Raw genomic sequence first — 14,431 nt, 5'->3', positions numbered from 1 at the left:
GTCCTTCTGGTTCCGCCCCCCCCCCCCCCCCCCCCCCCCGATCCTGGGCTGCTGCTGCTGCCTTCTTTTTCCCATTCCGTCTATCTTTCTGCGAGGTATTCGACGAACGGTTGCCACCGCCTGGTGAACCCTTGAGCCGACCCCCTTAGGACGAACTTAATCCGCTCTAGCTTTATAAACCCCGCCATGTCATTTATCCAGGTCTCCACCCCCGGGGGCTTGGCTTCTTTCCACATTAGCAATATCCTGCGCCGGGCTACTAGGGACGCAAAGGCCAAAACATCGGCCTCTCTCGCCTCCTGCACTCCCGGCTCTTGTGCAACCCCAAATATAGCCAACCCCCAGCTTGGTTCGACCCGGACTCCTACTACTTTTGAAAGCACCTTTGTCACCCCCATTCAATACCTCTGTAGTGCCGGGCATGACCAAAACATATGGGTATGATTCGCTGGACTTCTCGAGCACCTCGCACACCTATCCTCCACCCCAAAAAATTTACTGAGCCGTGCTCCAGTCATATGTGCCCTGTGTAATACCTTAAACTGAATCAGGCTTAGCCTGGCACACGAGGACGACGAGTTTACCCTGCTTAGGGCATCTGCCCACAGCCCCTCCTCGATCTCCTCCCCCAGCTCTTCTTCCCATTTCCCTTTTAGTTCATCTACCATAGTCTCCCCTTCGTCCCTCATTTCCCTATATATATCTGATACCTTACCACCCCCCACCCATGTCTTTGAGATCACTCTGTCCTGCACCTCTTGTGTCGGGAGCTGCGGGAACTCCCTCACCTGTTGCCTCGCAAAAGCCCTCAGTTGCATATACCTGAATGCATTCCCTTGGGGCAACCCATATTTCTCGGTCAGCGCTCCCAGACTCGCGAACTTCCCATCCACAAACAGATCTTTCAGTTGCGTTATTCCTGCTCTTTGCCACATTCCATATCCCCCATCCATTCCCCCCGGGGCAAACCTATGGTTGTTTCTTATCGGGGACCCCCCCAAGGCTCCAGTCTTTCCCCTATGCCGTCTCCACTGTCCCCAAATCTTCAGTGTAGCCACCACCACCGGGCTTGTGGTGTAGTTCCTCGGTGAGAACGGCAATGGGGCTGTCACCATAGCCTGTAGGCTAGTCCCCCTACAGGACACCCTCTCTAATCTCTTCCACGCCGCTCCCTCCTCCTCTCCCATCCACTTACTCACCATTGAAATATTAGCGGCCCAATAATACTCACTTAGGCTCGGTAGTGCCAGCCCCCCCCTATCCCTGCTACGCTGTAAGAATCCCTTCCTCACTCTCGGGGTCTTCCCGGCCCACACAAAACCCATGATGCTCTTTTCAATCCTTTTAAAAAAAGCCTTTGTGATCACCACCGGGAGGCACTGAAACACAAAGAGGAATCTCGGGAGGACCACCATCTTAACCGCCTGCACCCTCCCTGCCATTGACAGGGATACCATATCCCATCTCTTGAAATCCTCCTCCATCTGTTCCACCAACCGCGTTAAATTTAACCTATGCAATGTGCCCCAATTCTTAGCTATCTGGATCCCCAGGTAACGAAAGTCCCTTGTTACCTTCCTCAGCGGTAGGTCCTCTATTTCTCTACTCTGCTCCCCTGGATGCACCACAAACAACTCACTTTTCCCCATGTTCAATTTATACCCTGAAAAATCCCCAAACTCCCCAAGTATCCGCATTATTTCTGGCATCCCCTCCGCCGGGTCCGCCACGTATAGTAGCAAATCGCCCGCATACAAAGATACCCGGTGCTCTTCTCCTCCCCTAAGTACTCCCCTCCACTTCTTGGAACCCCTCAACGCTATCGCCAGGGGCTCAATCGCCAGTGCAAACAATAATGGGGACAGAGGGCATCCCTGCCTTGTCCCTCTATGGAGCCGAAAATATGCAGATCCCCGTCCATTCGTGACCACGCTCGCCACTGGGGCCCTATACAACAGCTGCACCCATCTAACATACCCCTCTCCAAAACCAAATCTCCTCAACACCTCCCACAAATAATCCCACTCCACTCTATCAAATGCTTTCTCGGCATCCATCGCCACTACTATCTCCGTTTCTTCCTCTGGTGGGGCCATCATCATTACCCCTAACAACCTCCGTATATTCGTGTTCAGCTGTCTCCCCTTCACAAACTCAGTTTGGTCCTCGTGGACCACCCCCGGGACACATTCCTCTATTCTCATTGCCATTACCTTGGCCAGGACCTTGGCATCTACATTTAGGAGGGAAATAGGTCTATAGGACCCGCATTGTAGCGGGTCCTTTTCCTTCTTTAAGAGAAGCGATATCGTTGCTTCAGACATAGTCGGGGGCAGTTGTCCCCTTTCCTTTGCCTCATTAAAGGTCCTCGTCAGTACCGGGGCGAGCAAGTCCACATATTTTCTATAGAATTCGACTGGGAATCCATCCGGTCCCGGGGCCTTTCCCGCCTGCATGCTCCTAATTCCTTTCACCACTTCTTCTACCTCGATCTGTGCTCCCAGTCCCACCCTTTCCTGCTCTTCCACCTTGGGAAATTCCAGCCGATCCAAGAAGCCCATCATTCTCTCCCTCCCATCCGGGGGTTGAGCTTCATATAATTCTTTATAAAATGTCTTGAACACTCCATTCACTCTCTCCGCTCCCCGCTCCATCTCTCCTTCCTCATCCCTCACTCCCCCTATTTCCCTCGCTGCTCCCCTTTTCCTCAATTGGTGTGCCAGCAACCTGCTCGCCTTCTCCCCATATTCGTACTGTACACCCTATGCCTTCCTCCATTGTGCCTCTGCAGTGCCTGTAGTCAGCAAGTCAAATTCTACATGTAGCCTTTGCCTTTCCCTGTACAGTCCCTCCTCCGGTGCTTCCGCATATTGTCTGTCTACCCTCAAAAGTTCTTGCAGCAACCGCTCCCGTTCCTTACTCTCCTGCTTCCCTTTATGTGCCCTTATTGATATCAGCTCCCCTCTAACCACCGCCTTCAACGCCTCCCAGACCACTCCCACCTGGACCTCCCCATTATCATTGAGTTCCAAGTACTTTTCAATGCACCCCCTCACCCTTAGACACACACCCTCATCTGCCAGTAGTCCCATGTCCATTCTCCAGGGTGGGCGCCCTCCTGTTTCCTCCCCTATCTCCAAGTCCACCCAGTGTGGAGCGTGATCCGAAATGGCTATAGCCGTATACTCCGTTCCCCTCACCTTCGGGATCAATGCCCTACTCAGCACAAAAAAGTCTATTCGCGAGTAGACTTTATGGGCATAGGAGAAAAACGAGAACTCCTTACTCCTAGGTCTGCTAAATCTCCACGGGTCTACACCTCCCATCTGCTCCATAAAATCTCTAAGCACCTTGGCTGCTGCCGGCCTCCTTCCAGTCCTGGACTTCGACCTATCCAGCCCTGGTTCCAACACCGTATTAAAATCTCCCCCCATTATCAGCTTTCCCATCTCTAGGTCCGGAATGCGTCCTAGCATCCGGCTCATAAAATTGGCATCATCCCAGTTCGGGGCATATACGTTTACCAAAACCACCGTCTCCCCCTGTAGTTTGCCACTCACCATCACGTATCTGCCCCCGTTATCCGCCACTATAGTCTTTGCCTCGAACATTACCCGCTTCCCCACTAATATAGCCACCCCCCTGTTTTTCGCATCTAGCCCCGAATGGAACACCTGCCCCACCCATCCTTTGCGTAGCCTAACCTGGTCTATCAGTTTCAGGTGCGTTTCCTGTAACATAACCACATCTGCCTTAAGTTTCTTCAGGTGTGCGAGTACCCGTGCCCTCTTTATCGGCCCGTTCAGCCCTCTCACGTTCCACGTGATCAGCCGAGTTGGGGGGCTTCCTACCCCCCCCCCCCCCTTGTCGATTAGCCATCACCTTTTTCCAGCTCCTCACCCAGTTCCCACGAAGCTGTATCTCCCCCAGGCGGTGCCCCCCCGCCCATCCTCTCCCATACCAGCTCCCCCCTCTCCCCAGCAGCAGCAACCCAGTAATTCCCCCCTCCCACCCCCCCCCGCTAGATCCCCCGCTAGCGTAATTACTCCCCCCATGTTGCTCCCAGAAGCCAGCAAACTCTGGCTGACCTCGGCTTCCCCCCGTGACCTCGGCTCGCACCGTGCGACGCCCCCTCCTTCCTGCTTCTCTATTCCCGCCATGATTATCATAGCGCGGGAACCAAGCCCGCGCTTCTCCCTTGGCCCCGCCCCCAATGGCCAACGCCCCATCTCCTCCACCTCCCCTCCTCCCCCCATCACCACCTGTGGGAGAGAGAAAAGTTACCACATCGCAGGATTAGTACATAAAACCCCTCTTTGCCCCCCACATTCGCCCCACCACTTTGTTCGAACGTTCTTTTTAATAACCCGCTCATTCCAGTTTTTCTTCCACAATAAAAGTCCACGCTTCATCCGCCGTCTCAAAGTAGTGGTGCCTCCCTCGATATGTGAACCACAGTCTTGCCGGTTGCAGCATTCCAAATTTTATCTTCTTTTTATGAAGCACCGCCTTGGCCCGATTAAAGCTCGCCCTCCTTCTCGCCACCTCCGCACTCCAGTCTCGATAAACGCGGATCACCGCGTTCTCCCATTTACTGCTCCGAGTTTTCATCGCCCATCTAAGGACCATTTCTCTATCCTTAAAACGGAGGAATCTCACCACTATGGCTCTGGGAATTTCTCCTGCTCTCGGTCCTCGCGCCATCACTCGGTATGCTCCCTCCACCTCCAACGGACCCGCCGGGGCCTCCGCTCCCATTAACGAGTGCAGCATCGTGCTCACATATGCCCCGGCGTCCGCTCCCTCCACACCTTCAGGAAGACCAAGAATCCTCAGGTTGTTCCTCCTTGCGTTGTTTTCCAGTGCCTCCAACCTTTCCACACATCGTTTCTGATGTGCCTCCTGCGTCTCCGTCTTCACCACCAGGCCCTGTATATCGTCCTCATTCTCGGCTGCCTTTGCCTTCACGACCCGAAGCTCCCGCTCCTGGGTCTTTTGTTCCTCCTTTAGCCCTTCGATCGCCTGTAGTATCGGGGCCAACAGCTCTTTCTTCATTTCCTTTTTTATCTCTTCCACACAGCATTTCAAGAACTCTTGTTGTTCAGGGCCCCATGTTAAACTGCCACCTTCCGACGCCATCTTGGTTTTTGCTTGCCTTCCTTGCCGCTGTTCTAAAGGATCCACTGCAATCTGGCCACTCTCTCCTCCTTTTTCCATCCGTATCCAGGGGGGATTCCCTTCTGGTTTACCGCACAGTGTTTTTAGCCGTCAAAATTGCCGTTGGGGCTCCTATCAAGAGCCCAAAAGTCCGTTTCACAGGGAGCTGCCGAAACGTGCGACTCAGCTGGTCATCGCCGCACCCGGAAGTCCATCCTCACTCTTCTAAACTCCAGTGGAAACAAGTCCATTCTGCCCAACCTTTACTCATTCCACAACCCGCTCATTCTAGGTTTCAATCTAGTAAACCTCTGAACCGCCTCCAATGCATTTACAGCCTTCCTTAAATAATAAGATCATAACTGCACAAAGTATTTGAGATGTGGTTCCACAATGCCTTGTATAACTGATGCATAACATCCTTACATTTAATGTTCAATTCCTCTCGTAATAAAAGATAACATTCCATTAGCATTCTTTTTTCAAAATTCTGATTAAGAATTTTTCAATAACAATATTTTCCACCTTCCAAACAAACAACCCCCCCCCCCCCCCTAACAAAGAAAAGAAAAAGAACTCGCGTGGCAAGACATGAACATGGCAAGTCAATAAAATACATTGGATTCTTCCCGTACATGTCAGTTTCCGGATCATTCATGTGCTTTCTTGCTCACATGCCCCCCACAGGAACCCCCCTTTCCCCCCCCCCACCCCCCCCCATGGTTGCTGCTGCTGCTGTCCGACCTTCATCTAACGCTCCGCGAGATGGTCTAGGAACGGTTGCCACTACCTGTGGAACCCCTGCGCAGACCCTCTCAAGGCAAACTTTATCCTTTCCAACTTGATAAACCCAGCCATATCATTTATCCAGGTCTCCACGCTGGGGGGCTTCGCCTCCTTCCATATTAGCAAGATCCTTCGTCGGAATACTAGGGACGCAAAGGCCAGAATGCCGGCCTCTTTCGCCTCCTGCACTCCCGGCTCGTCCACTACTCCAAATAGTGCTAGCCCCCAGCTTGGCTTGACCCGGACTTTCACCACCTTAGATACTGTTCCCGCAACTCCCCTCCAGTGCCGGGCATGACCAAAACATATGGACATGGTTCGCCGGACTTCCTGAGCACCTCCCAAATCTGTCCTCCACCCCAAAGAACCTACTCAGCCTCGCCCCCATCATATGCACTCTATGAACCACCTTAAATTGTATCAGGCTAAGCCTGGCACACGAGGAATTAACCTTACTTAGGGCATCAGCCCATAGCCCATCCTCAATCTCCTCCCCCAACTCCTTCTCCCATTTACCCTTCAGCTCCTCTACCAAAGCCTCCCCCTCTTCTTTCATCTCCTGGTATATCGCCGACACCTTGCCCTCCTCGACCCATACGCCCAAGATCACCCTATCTTGAATCCCCTGTGCCGGGAGTAGCGGAAATTCCCTCACGTGCCGCCTCACAAATGCCCTCACTTGCATGTACCTGAAAGCGTTTCCCGGGGGTAGCCCAAACTTCTCATCCAGCGCCCCTAAGCTCGCAAACGTCCCGTCAATGAACAGGTCCCTCATTCTTCTAATCCCTACCCGATGCCAGCTCTGAAATCCCCCGTCCATCCTTCCTTCCATTAGCATTCTTAATAACTTGCTGTACTTGCATGCCAACCTTTTGTGACTCGTGCACTAGAACACACAGAATCGTCTGCACCTCCGAATTCTGCAGTCATTCTCTGTTTAAGTAATACTCTTTTTTTAATCTTCCTGCCAAATAAACAACTTCACACTTTCCCACATTATACTTCATCTGCCAGATTTTTGCACACTCAACCTATCTATTTAAGTCTGCAAGCTCCTTATGTCCTCTTGACAACATACTTTACTCCCGATCTTTGCTTCATCTGCAAATTTAGCAATGATGCCTTCGTTCCCCTCATCTAAAGCATTGATTCATTCTAAAAGGTTGAGGCCCCAGCACAGACTTCTCTGGGACTCAGCTCATCACATCCTGTCAACCAGAGAGGCCCATTTATGCATACTCTGCCAAAGCTATCCATGTTATTATATTGCCCCATGCATCACAATAACCTTTGATGTGGCACCTTATCAAATGCTTTCTGGAACTCCAAATACAGTACATCTACAGGCTCCCCTTTATCCACAGGGTATGTTACTCCTCCAAAGAACTCCAATCAATTGGTTAAACATTATTTCCCATTCAGAAAACCATGCTGACTCTTCCGGATTATCTTACGTTTTTCCAAGTGCCCAGTATAACCCCCTTAATGATCGATTCTAATACCTTTCCCATGACAGATGTGAAACTAACTAGCCTGCAGTTTCCTGTTTTCTGCCTCCCTCCCTTCTTCAATATAAGGGTTATGTATGTTGCTTCCCGGTCTGATTTAGAGTACGCAATTATTATTTTTTCCAATTAAGAGGCAATTTAGCGTGGCGAATCCACCTAACCTGCACATCTTTGAATTGTGGGGGTGAACCCACGCAGACATGGGGAGAATGTGCAAACTTCACATGGACAGTAACCTAGGGCCAGGATTCGAACACTGGTCCTCAGCGCCGCAATCGCAATGCTGACCTTTCCATGTCTGATTGAATCTTTCCAGGGTCTTGCAAATTTTGGAACATTAATCATAACGCACTTACAACCTCATTTGCCACCTCTATTACGACCATAGGTTGAAGTCTTATCAGGACTCGAAAACTAGTCAACACGCAGTTCCATCAATTTACTCAGTACAGCTTCCCGAGTGATTGTAATTTCACCATTTCCTCTTTCCCTTCTACCTTCTGATTTACAGTATTACTGGAATGTTTTTAGTATCTTCTATAGTGAAGACAAGCAAAATATTTGTTCATTTCATCAGTCATTTCCTTATTATCTACTATTAACTCCCATTGTCACTCTCTAGAGGACCAATACATTCCCTTACATTAAACTCTTGCTATCCATTTTAACATTTCTAGTTAGTTTCCTCTCATTCTCTAATTTATTTCTCCGAATGAACCTTTCTCTACCATTGTTTAAATTCTGACCAACCTTCTGAACTGTCACTCATCTTTGCGCAGTTATATGTTTTTCCTTAAGTTTGATGCTTTCCTTAAATTCTTTAGTTAACCAGAGATGGTGGGTCCTCCCCTTAGAATTTTTCTTTATAATAGGAATGTACTTGTTCTGAGTATTCTGAAATATCCACTTAAATGTCTGCCATTGCTTGTCTATTGGTCTATCCTCTCTCGGCGATCACTCACTAATGAGTATGTTTATCCACCTAAGAAACTCCACATCACTGGTCGCGGGTTTTGTGGGTCCTTGTGTGGTTGATGAGCCTGATCCTAGAGCCACAACACTGACCACGCACATGGCGGGTGTTTCCGGGAGGTGGGATTAGTCCTTGGACTCAAGATTGCTGGTATTCCTTTCTTGCCAGTGGGTGTTCTCAAAGAATTGTATCCCTTCAATCAGGAGGTTCTTCCAAGTAGGTCTCTACTGAGCAAGGGTCTCCCAGGCGTTGAAGTCTTATGTTGCATTTCTTGAGGTAAATCTTCAAGCAATTCCTTTGTCCTTCTCTTGTTCGGGAGCCTTCCTTGAGCTGGGCAAAGAAGATTTGTTTTGGCAGTCGGGACTCTGGCATCCGAAGCATGTGGCCAGTCCAGCGGAATTGGTTTTGGATGATCATGGTCTCGATGTTGGTGCACTTGGCTCCTTCGTGGACGTTGATGTTGGTACGCCTGTCCTCCCAACTGATGCGGTGAATCCTTCTCAGACAGCATTAATGATACCTCTCCAAAGCCTTGAGGTTGTGTCTCTGGGTAGTCCATGTTTCTGAGCCGTATCAAAGATTTGGGAGGACAACTGCCTTGTACACGAGGCCCTTTGTATCAGCACAGGTGTTGCAGTCGTCGAAGATTCTCGTCCTTAAGCATCCAAAGGTGGCATGCACGGATTGGATACGATGTTGGATCTCCACATCAATGTCAGCCTTAAATGAGAGGTGGCTCCCCAGGCAGGGGAAATGTTCCATGTTTAGAAGGGTTTCTCCATTGATCCTGATGGAAAGAGAGACTGGATCTTACCCTGGATGAGTTGGTAAAGGACTTCAGTATTGAGGTGGAGGCCGAGACCGATTCTTTAGTACGCTTCCGTGAAGGTGTCAAGCATGGTTTGGAGATTCTCTTCTGAAAGAGTGGCGATGGCGATGTTCATCTCCATACTGAAGTTTCACGAATGATGTCAGTGTTGTTTTCCTTTTGGATTTCAACTGGTTGAGATTAAACGTTTTCCCTCCGTCCTGTAGGCGATGTCCATTCGAATGGGAAGCTTGTTCTTGACAAGGTGAAGGATGGTGGCGATGAAGATGGAGAAAAGGTTGGGGGCGATGCCACAACCCTGCTGTAGTCCAGTCTTGACCTCGGAGGTTTCTGTCTTATTTCCGGCAGTGAAAACTGTTGAAAACATCTTGTCGTGAAAGAGTCTGAGGATGTTGATGAATTTCTCTGGACTGTCAGCCTTTGATAGGGTCTTCCATAGCACTTCCCAATTGACTGAATCAATAGTCGTTGTCAGATCAATGAAAGCTATGTAGAATGGTTGGTGTTGCTCCTGGCATTTCTCTTGAAGTTGTCAAGCATTGATAATCATATACATTGTTCCACGGTTTGGTCGGCAGCCACATTGGCTTTCCAGAAGGATTTCTTCAGAGACTGTGAGAAGGCCACTAGTGAGGATTCGGGCAATGATCTTGAATGAAATGAAATGAAAATCGCTTATTGTTACAAGTAGGCTTCAAATGAAGTTACTGTGAAAAGCCCCTATCTTCCTGGGGATAGTGAGTAGGGAAATTCCGCAGAAGTTCCCACAGTCTGCTTTGTCTCCTTTCTTGAAGATGATTTATAGGTATTACCTGAATTGTTTTGTGTCTTCCATAGTGAAGTTGGAAGCAAAATATTTGTTCATTTTATCAGCCATTTCCTTATCATCTACTATTAACTCCCAATTGTCACTCTCTAGAGGACCAACATTTCCCTTACTCTTTTTCTTTTTAAATACCTGTAGGAACTCTTGCTATCATTTTTATATTTCTAGCTAGCTTCTTCCCATATTCTAATTTCTTTCTACTGATTAACCTTTCAATCATTCTCTACCATTCTTTATATTCTGACCAATCATCTGACCTGCCACTCACCTTTGCGCAGTTGTATGCTTTTCTTAAAGTTAGTGGTTTCCTTAACTTCTTTAGTTAACCAAAGATGGTGGGTCCTCCCCTGAGAATTTTTCTTTCTAGTAGGTATCACTGCGGAGCATCTGCGATGCTGAGCAAGTCGAAGACCACGCTCAGTGAGGTGGTCACACTGCAGGTGAAGATTGAACCTGCAGAAAGGGCATGGGTGACCACCAGCAGAGTAGAGGAAGGCAGGTAGTGCAGAAGTCCCCTGTGGTCATCCACCTTTCTAACAGATATACCGTTTTGGATACTGTTGGGGGACATTACTGTAGGGGAAAGCAGTGGCAACCAATTTCATGGCACCACGGATGGGTCTGCTGCACATGAGTAGAGGACGAAAAGTGTCAGGGCTATAGTGGTAAGGGATTCAATTGTAAGGAGAAAAGACACTCGTTTCTGCGGCCGCCAAAGAGACTCCAGGGTGGTATTAAGTCTCCCTGGTGCCAGGGTCAATGATGTCACTGGACAGCTACAGGGCATACTGAAGGGAGAGGTCAAACAGACAAATATTGTGGTATACATTGGTACCAACAATATCGGCAGAAAAAGGGATGAGATCCTGCAAGCCGAATTTAGGGAGCCAGGAAGTAGACTAAAAATCATCAGGACCCAGAAGGTGGTAATTTCTGGATTACGTCTGGTGCCACCTGCTAGTGAGTATAGAAACAGGAGGTTAGTCTAGATGAATGTGTGGCTGGAGAGATGGTGCAAGAGGGAGGATTTTAGATTTCTGGGACATTGGGACCATTTTGGGGGATGTTGGGACCTGTACATCTGAACCGAAACTATACCAGTGCCCTTGCAGAGAGGTTTGCTTGTGCGGTTGGGGACGGTTTAAGCTAACTTGGCAGGGGGCTGAGATCCTGAGAGAAGGTTCAGCAGGGATAGATGCACAGTCAAAATTTGAAGAGACAACAAGTGAGGCAGGGAGATATAGAATTGCCAGACCAGTTAAATCACAAGGGAGTCTGGGAAAATCAGATGGTATTTATTTTAATTCAAGGAGTCTGACAAACAAGGCAGATGAATTGAGGGCACAAATTAAAACACGGAGGTATGTTATTGCTGTCTCAGACGTGGTTCAAAGAGGGCAGGATTGGTAGCTCAATATTCCAGGATATAGGAACTTAAGGCGAGACAGGGAAGGAGGTACTGTGCTGTACTGTTCTATGTGTATTTAAAACCCAACATCAGAAACAGTTAATCTTTATAATAATAATCTTTATTGTCACAAGTAGGTTAACATTAACAGTGCAATAAAATTACTGTGAAAAGGCCCTAGTCGCCTTATTCCGGCGCCTGTTCGGGTGTACAGAGGGAGAATTCAGAATGTCCAAATTACCTAATAGCACGACTTTCGGGACTTGTGGGAGGAAACCGGACACCTGGAGGAAACCCACGCAGACACCGCGAGGACGTGCAAACTCTGCACAGACCGTGACCCAAGCCGGGAATCGAACCTGAGACCCTGGCGCTGTGAAGCCATAGCGCTAGCCACTATGCTACTGTGCTGCCCACGGTATTATTTGAGCTGTCAATCAAATTAAACTTACAGCTATCCACTGTGATAGGTTGTGAAAATCTGTCAAGCATTAATAATGCTATAATGATAGCACTTATGGTAACAGCTGGTTTCTCATGCTCTCCAGACTGGAGAATGTCGTAAGGCATCTTTAATCTCGAGATCTTCCTGACCAAGTACTGCAGGGCAAGTCGATGTGCATGGATAACTACTAGGTGACGAGGAATAGTCTGTAATGCTATAGGGCACGACTCTGGAGAAAATCTCAGGCACCAGCTGGGCACTACCTCTGCTCGAGGACCCCAATAGTTTACTCAATGATAGTCTGAATGGCAGAGTTGATTCTCTTGGTACGAGTGCTCAGCTGGCTCCTGAGGTTTTCTCCAGGGTGTCATGGGACATGGCATCAGTGACCCCCTTATGAGACATAGCATAAGTAGTTATCACCAAGTATAACTTTGCATATTGTGTTACGGCTCAAAGATCTGTGAGGTGGATGGCTGTCTTGCTATAAAAGCATTATGGTAACTCCCTAAACAGTAGATCTGCATGATGTACTGCCAGTAGGCCCATAGCAGCTGCACTGAGGGAATGAAATCCTTTCATGTTCCTGAAAACCTCAGAGTTTATAGAGGGACTCTCATGGCCACATGTACAGACAATCGCACCTTGGATCATGATGAATCCTGCAAACCTAAAGTTTGTTGGCCCTATTATTCTCAGGCAATAGGGAATTATATATAGTTTTTCCTCAGAGTATATTGAGCTCAGTGACCTTTCTGAAACAGAAGTGCACAGAAGATTGTGATATGTGACTGAAATGACCTGTGACAATCTGAAAGGCTTCATTGGCATAAAAATTAAGTGATAAAGCTATGCTGTGACATTTGGGCCTTCCACGCACAGATCTTTGTGATGATCTTCTTGGTAAAATACAGCATCCTCATTAATCACTCTTGGGTCATATGAATGTGACTGGGGTCCTCCGAAGATCCTGGATACTTAGGGCCTTCTGCTGAGAGCTTTCCTTGCATTCCTCTCCCTCTATCCTCCAGCAGCATATGCTTCTCTAACCCCATTTCCACCTCCAATTCCTTATTCGTGTGAGGACTGCTGGCAAGGTGGGTGACTCCAGTAAAGTCTCCAATAAGGTATAGTAACACTGCATTGACTCTTTTCAGATCATGTCCAAAAAGATTTCCCCCAAAAAGGTTGTGTTGAAGTGTCCCAGAAATTCCTCCAATGTGTGTTCAAAAGCCCTCTTGTAACGCAGTGTTATTGGATGATCAGTAAGTGAACAGTGAAAGCACAGTGTTACGTGGACTCTCAATCCTCACTTTTATTAACTTTTCTGATCAACTTGTCCCTGTTCTGAGAATAAAATCAGAAAATGCCAGGAAAACTCAGCAGGTCTGGCAGCATCTATGGAGAGAAAAACAGAGTTAACGTTTTCACTCTGTATGGCTCTTCGGAAGTTGTTAACTTCAGCACCAGCCAGCAAAATAGCATGCAGCCTTTTCAATGAGAGCCAGGATCCAGCCGAATTGGTCATCAGAGGCTGAGCCGTCCTGGGGCATCTGTACCTATCGGGCTGCAACGAGATGGCACGTTGCACTTAGGTTTAGCTAACCTGGTCAAGAGCCCCCTCATGACCAGCCCGGAGACTCTGTACCCCTAAACACGGGCAGCACGGTAGCATTGAAGATAGCACAATTGCTCCACAGCTCCAGGGTCCGAGGTTCGATTCCGGCTTGGGTCACTGTCTGTGCGGAGTCTGCACATCCTCCCCGTGTGTGCGTGGGTTTCCTCCGGGTGCTCCGGTTTCCTCCCACAGTCCAAAGATGTGCAGGTTAGGTGGATTGGCCATGATAAATTGCCCTTTGTGTCCAAAATTGCCCTTAGTGTTGGGTGGGGTTGCTGGGTTATGGGGATAGGGTGGAAGTGTTGACCTTGGGTAGGGAGCTCTTTCCAAGAGCCGGTGCAGACTCGATGGCCGAATGGCCTCCTTCTGCACTGTAAATTCTATGAAAAACTACCAATACTGGTGTGGGCTGGGGGAAAGACCCCCCCCCCCAATTCTATTTGTGTTAATGTGTGAATAAATAGGAAGCTGCAGCATTGCGACTCATTGGGTGCAGCACAGTGGTTAGCACTGCTGCCTCACGGCGCCGAGGACCTGGGTTCGATCCCGGCCCCGGGTCACCGTCCCTGTGGAGTTTGCACATTCGCCCCGTGTCTGCGTGGGTCTCACCCCCACAACCCAAAAAGATGTGCAGGGGAGGTGGATTAGCCAAAATTGCCCCTTAATTGTGAAAAAATGAATTGGGCACTCTAAATTTATATTAAAAAAAAACATTGCCACTGGAGCTGGTGTGAGGGTGTGTGTGGGTGCGCGCGCGCGCCCGGCTCCAATGTCCCGGGATTGAGAACGCGCGCGCCCGTCTCCGCCCAGGCGCGCCCCGGGGGCCTGTCCAAGCGCGCTCCCCCAACCCGCCCAGCCCGGCCTAAGCGCGCTCCCGCCCG

Source organism: Scyliorhinus torazame, chromosome 9 (assembly GCF_047496885.1).
Source record: "Scyliorhinus torazame isolate Kashiwa2021f chromosome 9, sScyTor2.1, whole genome shotgun sequence".
In the NCBI taxonomy this organism is placed as follows: domain Eukaryota; kingdom Metazoa; phylum Chordata; class Chondrichthyes; order Carcharhiniformes; family Scyliorhinidae; genus Scyliorhinus; species Scyliorhinus torazame.
The sequence above is the reverse complement of the archived record's forward strand: the minus strand, read 5'-3'. Positions refer to the sequence as shown.